General features: G+C 39.3%; 1 protein-coding gene and 1 non-coding gene across 2 annotated transcripts in view; one reads left to right on the top strand and one right to left on the bottom strand.

Annotated features, from left to right (window-relative positions):
• The window catches only part of EXOC4 (exocyst complex component 4), a 643,761-nt gene that overhangs the window by 416,122 nt on the left and 217,229 nt on the right, over positions 1-10,410 (top strand).
• On the bottom strand, positions 79-197 carry LOC112478765. Its single transcript, XR_003045958.1, has one exon. It is a non-coding gene; the product is annotated as a 5S ribosomal RNA (ribosomal RNA).

The raw sequence follows: 10,410 nt of genomic DNA, 5'->3' as shown, positions 1-10,410 counted from the left end.
GACAACCCTTGGTTGACCTCACAGATTGCAAGGACTTTGTCAGCTTACCATCCCTTATTTTTACTTTTTTATTTTTTACATCTACAGCACCTGGTCTTCCTAGGTGGTCTCCCATCTAAGTACTAACCAGGCCCGACCCTGCTTAGCTTCCGAGATCAGACAGGATCGGGCTTGTTCAGGGTAGCATGGCCGTAGACCCAGCACAGTCTCTTAAAGGGAGATCTAAGTGGAGCATCTCAATGGCTGTCACAACCCCTGAGAGCATGTTGATATTTTTAAAACTAAGAGTCGTTCAGTTTTGCCCCCTGAAATGCTAAGTGATTACTTGATCCTCTAAAGATTGCTGTGATTATAATATGCCTTGCTTCCTAGTGACTCCACGTATGTCATCACAAAACTGGGTATATGATCTTTTATTACTCTGGAAGCGTGAGACACTGGCCAGTGGGTCAGCAACACTAACGAGAGAGGCACATTGCAACTTGCGTTCCCTCCAACACTTTGGTTCTAAAAGAAAATGACATCTCTTAGATAGTATGTCTTTCAGTATAAGGGAAATATAAAATATCAAGAAGCAAAAACAACAACAGCAAAACCACCTCTAAATGCAGACTTCAGAATAGTCTATGGAGAAAGCTGCTGGAAGCTGAAAACTTTGAAGGCAGTTTTAGGTTATCTGGTTGGTTTACTGGTAGCCCCGGGGCTCGCGAAGGGTTATTAAACTCTAGATTAGACCAGCTGTTTTGAGGTTCCTGGACTAACTATAAAAATAAGCTGGCTTTCTGCATGTCCTGAAATCTAAAGCTGATTTGTCCATGCTGTGGTGATGCTAGGAACAATGGGCTAGAAGTTGGTAGACCTGAGTTCGGGGCCTGGCCCTGCCACTTACTAGTTTCCTTCATCAGTCTCACTTAGTCTTTCTGGGTTTGTTTCCTTTTCTGCAAAGTACAAGAACTGAAATATCAGTGAGTGCAGAGCCCCTTTCCAATTCTAACATCTGTTGAGTCTGTCATTACGGGGGCTTTTTCCAGACAGTCGAAGACCAGCTTCCCCTATCCTGAAGCTTTTGGGAGAGCTTGATGTATCTCTAGAGAATTTGTCTTGCATGGGGCCTTCCTCACCCATTTGGGTCTCCCATGTGGGATAGCATCAACGCATTGTCGTCAGTGAGAGGCAGGGGCTTAGAACCTCAGCTCCCTATTGTGTTCTTGGCTTACTCATAGCTTTTATACTTTTAGGCAAGTTGTCTAATTTACCATTAGTTTCACCAGTTATGAAACACGAATAAACCTCCTTCCAGACAGCCCACTTAAACACACAGAAGAGCTTTTGTTGTGTCAGAATCAACCTCTTTTAATTTTAATCATCCCCTTGTGGCTTCTAATCCACACACACACACACACACACACACACACACACACACACACACACTTTTTTATTGTTCCTTTGTAATCCCAGCCTAGCCTGTATGACTTTCTACTTAATTTATCTTTGGGGATGAATACAACCAAGCTGGGTCAGTATCAAAAGGCTGCCAAGGGTTGTAGCATTCTACATTCATAGTATCTTTTAAGCTTTTGCTGAGAACACGTTAGTTTCCCTAGCTCAGAGGAAGTCATTAGTTCAGAAATTATTTGCTATTTGTCAGAATGCTACATTGGGAAATGTTATATTTATACATATCTAGGTTTACTAAAATAAATGTAACCTCTGGGGGCATGCAATCATTCTAAGATCCAAACTAGTTAGATACCTGGGCCTCTAGGCTTACAAATAAGCAAAACTCCCTCCTTGGTTATATAAAATTGTTAAATTATTTCAAATCACACAAACGCACCCGTTCTTGGGACCTTGAGGGCATTGACATTAATCAAAATGATGCAAAATTCAATTAGAAATTATCTGATGCTCCCTGCATGTAGATCTCACTAGGCAAGGAGTCTCTTTTGCAGTAATCTATTGGAACAGATGAGACTCAGATCAGGCAGGCTGAAAGCTGTCAAAGGATAAGTTTCAAATCAGGGCAGAAAAATGATCCCAACATGGGAGCCTTCTTCACAGCATGATCCATAGTAGAAGTGGAGCCAGGGGCAAATCACATTTTAATGAGTCCCTTGGAACACATTCTTTTGTAGACAAAGTCCAGTTAAATGAATGCTAGGAATTATTGTCCTTAGATTAAACGTTCCCAAGACCCAGGTGCATACTACAATTGTATTGTGCATGCAGGGAGAAGGGCCTGATTCAAAGTCTGAGGGTGTTGTGTGGAGTGTACAGAAAGACAGAAGTCTCCATAGACCTGCCCCCTGGCTGCAAGGTCACCCCCTGGTGGATTCTGCTCTGGTCACTTGTTCAGCCATTAGAATGTAGGTGACTGTGGAAACACCCAACTGTCAATGGGCATGTTTATCTCATGGGAATGTTATGAAGATTAGTAATAAAATGCCTGTAGCAATTTATACAGTTCATAGTACTTAATGAATGAATTTTAAAGAACCTTCTCTAACTCATATCCTCTATCAGGCATATGAACCGTAATCTCCCGTTTTTAGACCCATTAGTAGAGAATTTAGAGCATCCATATTTTCATAGCATATTTAAGTCTCATTGCTCCATAGGCTGCCAAGACCCTCTCTCACTGAGGATATCCAGAGACCAAGGATTGTCTATGGCTGATTGTTGGGAAGGTGGCTCATAGTCACATATCCATGTGGATTTTGATGCTTACATATGAAGCACTTGCTGTGTGTGACATTGATATTAAGCCATGGCCCTGGCCATCATTCTACTTTCAGCTCCCCTAGGACATAACTGCTTTTATGCGCAATAAATTTTATATGATTCATTGTGGCAGAAGGCCAGAATGCTCATCTCATTCACCATGCCAAATACTCATCCATTTGTGCTCTTGAACTCTTGCATTTAAGTAGTGTAATAATAAAGTGTACATTCAGTGAACTGTGTGGAGAGTTGGTACATGGGATGATTGCATATAGATAGTTTTAAAAGTTCTAAATTATTTAAAGGGAAGAAAGTTCATATTTTGACAAACTAACAGAGATAGCTTAGTTCCTTCTTCCTTTGCTTATGATATACCGGTGATACATGTTCTCAATAACAGGCGATAATATGGATTTGGAGTTATGATGCTTTCAAACTTTGCTGAAATGCAATTTAATTGTTCTTCTATGCAATATAATTGTTCTTCTATGCAATTTAATTGTTCAGACTCTCAGTTGATGTCAGTGACCATCAAGAGAAAGTTTTATGCAGTAGATGAAATGCATATTTATTTTTGCTTTGTTCTGATTTGCTTTCTTTGGGTAATTTATGAATATGCATTCTTCACACCCCTATCCTTATGTTAAACAAAGAAACAATAAAATACCTTCGAGACCAAAAGTAGTTCTGAAAAGAAGGGTTTACTCATGGCTCAGTTGAGAAGGGACCAAGTCCGGGGGCCTGCAGCCCAAACCAGCAACAGCAGAGAAAAGACGTGTCCACCGTCCTGGGGTGGACGGGACTTTTTTTTACAATGAGTTTGGGGAAGAAAGAGGTAAGTCTCTTTGAAAGAATTTACATTGGCTATAGATAAGGGTCAGCGGTGCGGGGTGGATAGTCTGGAAGGGAGAAGTCCTTGTTGCTTCTGCATTAGCCATGGGCACTAGTTTGGAAAGTTCACGCGTAAGCAGGATGCAGTGGCATCTAATAGTTGGCTGTTCTTTCTGGATAATTGTTGAAAGAACTGCCTGGAAGTTGATTCAGAGTTTCAATATACATTAAGGAATGTGGGCAGTTTTTGTTGGTTTCAGCCCATGGCTGCTAACTGATTAACTTCCGTTGCCTCTTTTACCCTCGGGCCTGCTGTAATTTAATTTGGAACATCTCAGGATTTTTTTTCTTGTCACTTATGTTCTTAAAGAATAGTAATCATTAGTTTAAAACATCCATTTTAACTATCCTTTCATTTTTAATGATAATTATGCTAATTCAAATCAATAAAAATTTTAATTATGCCATTTAATTTTTTTCTTAAATCACTTTCTCATTTGATTAACACTAAGCAAAGAAAGCTCATATTTTTTTCCCTTTATCTTCATCATCTTTTTCTTACTAGGCAAAAGGTCAAGTGCAAGTGCTTATAATGGTGCATAGTAGTTACTGAACTCTAATGGTTAAGACTTCAAGAGACCATTAAGAGGACAGAAAAATGTACCTTTAATATCTAAATTTCCTCACTCTAATTGAGAAAATGCACCTTAATAACTTTTCAGTAGGTATATTGACCTTATCATTTGCCTTCTAATTTGGACCCTCAATCTTTGCCTTTCTGAGTTTTATCTCCATTTAACTTGATGATATATGGAGAATCTCGGACATCAGTATGTAGGTGATGGAGCACAGCCCTTGACCTGTTCCCTCTTCCCTTCTTGCCTGAAGTCTGTCTTCCTTGTGCATGGCATTGCTGGTGGGCTCAATCAGAGAGCTGACAGCACAGGCTAGTTATAATGATGCTTTCAGATTTCTTCAGAGTCTGTAATTAAATGACATCACTAAGTCTTAAATGCATCTGCTGTGAAAGTCAGAAGGCTAAATTATCCCATTAAAGAGAGAAAAGTGTTACTTGGTGTTAAAGAATCCCAAGTTTAGTATGCTGAAGAGTTGCTTCGGGAAAGCTGTTGAAAGCCAGTTGAGCATGGAACATAGTGGGAAGTTGGGGAGGCTGGAAGGCCACGTGGTTCAGAACAAGCTGTTCAAGAATCACAGCTGCACTCGGGCTAACTTTTAAAAAAAGAAGGCATTTTAAAAAATGTGTTTTTCTTTGCCAAATCAGTTAACTGCTTGGCTGCTGGTTTTTATTCTGAACAGCTGTGCTACTTCAGGCAGCTAGCAGCAGCTACATGGCCTCAGAATAGTATATTGTAGTTGATTGGAGCACTGTTTGAGACCAGTATCACAAGTACAGTTCTCATAAGTCCAATTAAGTTCACTAAATTAAATCACGTGTCATTATATCTTCCTTATTACTGCTTCATTGCAAAAGGGGATCTGGAAAAAGAACCTTCGTTGATGAGGCCAGAAGCGCCACCGCTAGTGGAATGATACCTTAAAACTATGTCTTCTATGTGTACTCAGCTAAGAACATAATTTTTAGGATTAAGGTATTATTACTTGTCGGTACAAGAAATGTTTATTTGGTCTGTGTTCCTGGACCCTGGCACACAGCCCCTAAAATCTTTGGAATCTATGGAGTGATCTAGTGTCTTTTGTTTGCTAATGAGATGACTGGTGACTGGGTACCCTCGAACAGCTTCAGATTGGGGGCTGGTCACCAGAGAGACCAAAGCTTGATTAGAGTGTTGGCATTTTCAGCCCCTGCACTCCTTCCTCAGCCTCCTGGGAGAGGAGAGAGGCTGGAGATCAAGTTAATCACCCAGTGATTTATCAATCATGCCTACATAATGAAACTCCCATAAAAAACACCTTAAGCAATAGGATTCAGAGAGCCTCCAGGTTGGTGAACACCCCAGCTTCACCAGGACAAAAGCTCCTTTGCTAGGGACCTTTCTGGACTTGGCCCTCTATACTTCATCACCAGGCTGTTCACTTGTTCCTTTATAATATCTTTTACAATAAATTGGTAATGGTAAGTTAACTGTTTTCTTTGAGTTCTGTGAGCTGTTCTAGCAAATTATTGAATCTGAGGAGGAGGTGGTGGGAACCTGATTTATAGCTGATCAGTCAAAAATGAGAGGCATGGGGCTTGTGATTGGTATCTGAAGTAGGGAGAGTTTTGTGGAACTGAGTCCTTAATTTGTAGGATCTAACACTAATTCCCACTAGTTAATGTCAGAATTTAATTGAATTGTTGGGCATCCAATTATGTCCAGAGAGTTGGAGAATCAATTGTAGGTGTGGGAAGAAAAATCCATATATTGGGTATCAGAAGTGTGAGTAAAACCAGCTCATACTTGTACATTAATTTTTTTTCAGTTATCAGTTTGATGCTCTTTTTTAAATATAATAATAAAAGCACTTGATCAAGTCTTAGCATTTTCAGTAACTATTTTCTTTGACACTTCCGTAATACTGAGAAATTTTCTCAATAGATTTTTTATGTGTCTGGTTTATTACCTTGTATCATAATTTAAGACTTTTATATTTTGTCTACTGAGTAATGTAGGGATAGAGTGGTAAGAGAGGGAGAACTGAGATAACTTGGACAAAAACCACCCCATATTCCTTTCTTGTTCCCTAAGAATGTACTTACCTTCTTGAAACTGCCTGGCCCCCTTTCCTTCTCGGCACCTCCGAATGCCCTTATCTCCAGTCATTAAACCAAGAGGTGAAAGGAAGAGATGGAGGAAGGAAATCGGCATATGTTCTATATTCTTTGTTTTATTTTAGAATCGCTAAAGTCTTTTTACTTCAAATCTCACCCTCTTGCCAATATATCAAATATATCAATGAAAGTTTTTTTTCTTTTAAGTAAAGGAAACCAATATCAAAAAAAATTTTTTTTTTTTTGGAAGGACAATATAGTGTCTCAAGAATCCGAGCTTTGGAAGGACACCAGAGCCGCTCTGGGGACCTCAGCAAGAGGAATCTGAGTCTTCCCTCAGTAGAGCTCCCATTACAGGACCCAAATCTCCCACTTCGGCCAGAGAGCTCTTGACACTATGCAGACCATTTAGTGCAAAGACAGGGCCATGCAGCAGAAAAAATAGCTTCAAAGAATCTATCCTTCTGGGGGTTATGGATTCTTCTTTGAGAAGGGGACTAGGTAGGCTACCCAAAAAGTGTCCATGACATTACAGAAGGTGCCAAAGCCTTGATTTTAGTTCACCAAAAAGCAGGTGTCAGAGATTTTTCTAGAACAACACCCATTCCAGAAATGTAACAAAAGCTTTCAGAGCATTTTCAGTACCTGAGAAGCTTGAAACAGTAGGTCTGGAAAGCATTTTTGTTCAGGCTTAAGACCGCATAAAGGTCTATGTGTCATTTTACATTTTGCTGACCTTTATTCAGGCGTTTGCTACTTCTTCCCCTACCCAACAAAGGCCAAATAAGATTCAACAGTGATGACCTCATCATCCTGGCTTGTAAGGACTTATGGTTTATTTATCTGCAAGGAACATATAGTTTGTTTCATATTAAATTTTCCTTTATAAGCATCCAGGCAAACAGAGAAGAAAACCCCCAAAGACCCATATTCTTTTTGCCTTGTCAAAAATGTAAAATAATAAAATTAGTTCACTAACATATATTTAGCTTCTGCTGTGCTCAGAGTATTGTGTTAGAATTATGACGAATACAAGAAAGTTGAACCAGTTTCTGAATTCAGATAGCTTACACTTTGGTTGACAACATAAGACATAAACACAGAAGTAATTACCTTTATGCTTCAAGGTTGTAAATAAATCCCAAACGATTAATGTATAAATGGAAAGTGCTTCAGACATAAAAGGAAAGATTCATGAATAACAATAATAAGTAACATTTATTGAGCATTTTCTGTCAGGTAGTATATTGAGCACTTTTTATGGGCTGTGCCATTCACTTCCTCAACATATAGTTGGTATTATAAAGTGACAAGCTCATAGAGGTTAAATAACTTGTTCAAGGTCACACAGGTAATGACAGTATGAACTAGGCACTTTCCAATACTCCTGTTCTTAATCATTATTATAAATTCTTTAGAATATACCATATTTTAGGGAATTTCTTAGAGGAAAGGGAATTACAGTCACATATATTCAAAACACTATAATTGCTACGTTCTTGGCTGGTTCTCACCCTTTCCTTTCTCACTGCTGTTGCTTTTCCTTTGCTACTCCTCTTTGTCTGTCTCTAAATTAGAGTGTCTCAGATGCACTTTCTAGTCTCATGACTTTTAATACCAACTATACACTAATTTCTAAATTTTTATCTACACTGCCCATCTCTCCTCTCAATTCTAGACTCATATATCCAACTGCCCACTTGATCTCTCCACTTAGAATTGTATTGTTCAAAGGTCACTTCTCCCACCATAGTCCACTTAGAGATCAAGTGGGCAGTTGGATATATGAGTCTAGAATTGAGAGGAGAGATGTCTAATTGGCATCTTCAACTAGATTTGTCCAAAGTAAAACTCTTAATTTCTCCCAGACCTGTTTCTCTTACTGTCTTGATCAACTCAGTAAATGCCACCTCCATCCTTCCATTTGCTCAGACCAAAACTCTTCAGGTCATGCTTGGCACCTCTTTTTTTTACACCCCATACACCATGGGTTTTTGACAAATCTTGTGTGTTTTACCTTCAGACTACATTGACCCTAAACAATGCAGGGTTTAGGAGTGCTGACCCCTCTTGCAGTCAAAAAGCCAAAACTACTCACAGTCTGCTGTTGACTGGAAGCCTTACTGATAAACAGTCAGTTGATACATACTTTGTATGTTATATGTATTACCTACTGAATTCCCTCAATAAACTAAGCAAGAGAAAGAATGTTGTTAAGAAAATCATAATAGTTACAGTACTATGCATATTTATTGAAAAAAAATCTATGTATAAGTGGACCCATGCAGCTCAAACTTGTACTGTTCAAAGGTCACTTCTCCCACCATAATCTGTCATCTGCATTGTCGCAATAGCCTACTTGCTAAAGCTCTTACTGCTTTTCTTGCCCATTATACTCTGTTGTCCACATAGCAGGCAGAGTGAAACACAAGTTAGATCACGGCACTCAATTAGTAAATTCATATTCTTTACCATGGTCTATAAAGCCAGAACCTATCCCCCACCCCCGCACCCGAACCCTCACCATGATTTCTCAGGTGTCATGTCCTGTTACTCCGTCCTGCTTCACCCACACTGGCCTCATTGGTGTTTTTCAAGTGCATAAGACATGTTCTTCCTCAGCATCTTCACTCTTGCTGTTTCCCCATCATGCAATGCTGTAGCTCCAGAAATCTGCATCACTCTTGACCTTATTCTGATCTGTGTTCAAATGTCACCTTCTCCAGGGGCTTCCTCTGACTATCCTGTGCAGAAGAGCAACCACTCATCATTTTCCATGCCCCAGTCTCCTTTATTTTACGTCATAGCTTCTGTCACTACGCGATATATGTCTGTTTCATGTCTGTCTCTCCTAACTAGAATGGAAGCTGCATTAGTCATCAGCTTTGTCTTTTGGGTCCCCAGTGCCTATGGCAATGCCTGCCACATAGTAGATACTCAACAAATATCTGTGAATTGATTAGCAATTGGATTCAACTGTTTATTCAATACTAAGTAATTCAGTCATTTTAAGCACAATGCCAAGAATCCAGTATGTTCATACTCAGCATTGACTGAAAGAGCTTGTCCCATAAAAAGTTTGCTGTGAGATCCGGTGCCTGGGCAGGTTCTGGCATTTTCACAGGGAAACTTGAAGCTGGAATATGTAATCATTTAATAAATATTTGTTAACTCCAGATTGATCACATGCTATTCTAGGCTTTCGAGAGGTTCAAAGTATAAGACAAGAGAGCTGGCATATGAGCAGCTAGCGCTAGCAGTGACATTGCCTTTTTCTAATGAAGTATTGAGAAATCGTAAGGAAGTCTCTGAGAAATTCACTGCCTCCATTTAGTCACTACTCTGCGGTGATGCCGCAGAGTAGTGACTAAATGTATCTACACACCAGTACCTCCCTACATAACATCTCACCTAGTTCCTGAGATGCACATGACTTTCTTTTGGTTACTGGTTTGCAGTTAATTTGATTATTATTCATAGCAACCCATGGCCTTTTAGTTATCTTTAATGTGACTTTCAGTTTATATTTGGATTGCCTTTGTTCCCTCAGATTAAAAAAAAACAAAAACAAAAACAAAAAAACTACTTCATTAATGATTATGAATGAAAAATAAAAATATTGGACTGTAAGCTACTGAAGAGCCCAGAGGAGGATTTTTAACACATCAGAAATCAAAGGTCATCTATCAGCTGATGAATGAATAAATAAAATATGGTATATCCATACAATGGAACGCTATTCTGCAATAAAAAGGAATGACACACAGGTACATGTTAAAACGTGGATGAACCTTGAAGATGTTATGCTAAGTGAAAGAAACCAGTCACAAAGGACCACCTGTTGTACAATTCCAGAACTGGCAAATGCATAAAAACGGGAAGTAGATAAGAGGTGGCCTAGGCCTGGAGGTGGAGGGGAGTTGTAGGGTAAACAGAGAGTCACTGCTGTTGGGTACAGGGTTTCTTTATGGGGAGATGAAAATGTTCTAAAGTGAATTATGGCGAAGACTGCACAACTCTGTTGACTGTACTAAAACCCACTGAATTATAAACATTAAATGGGTGAAATATATGGTGTGTGAATTATATCTTAATAAAACTAGTATATACGAAGGGAGGGAGGGAGG

This window comes from Pteropus alecto, unplaced genomic scaffold, assembly GCF_000325575.1.
Source record: "Pteropus alecto unplaced genomic scaffold, ASM32557v1 scaffold22, whole genome shotgun sequence".
Classification (NCBI taxonomy): domain Eukaryota; kingdom Metazoa; phylum Chordata; class Mammalia; order Chiroptera; family Pteropodidae; genus Pteropus; species Pteropus alecto.
Note: the sequence above shows the minus strand (reverse complement) of the source record. Positions and strands in the feature narration are given on the sequence as shown.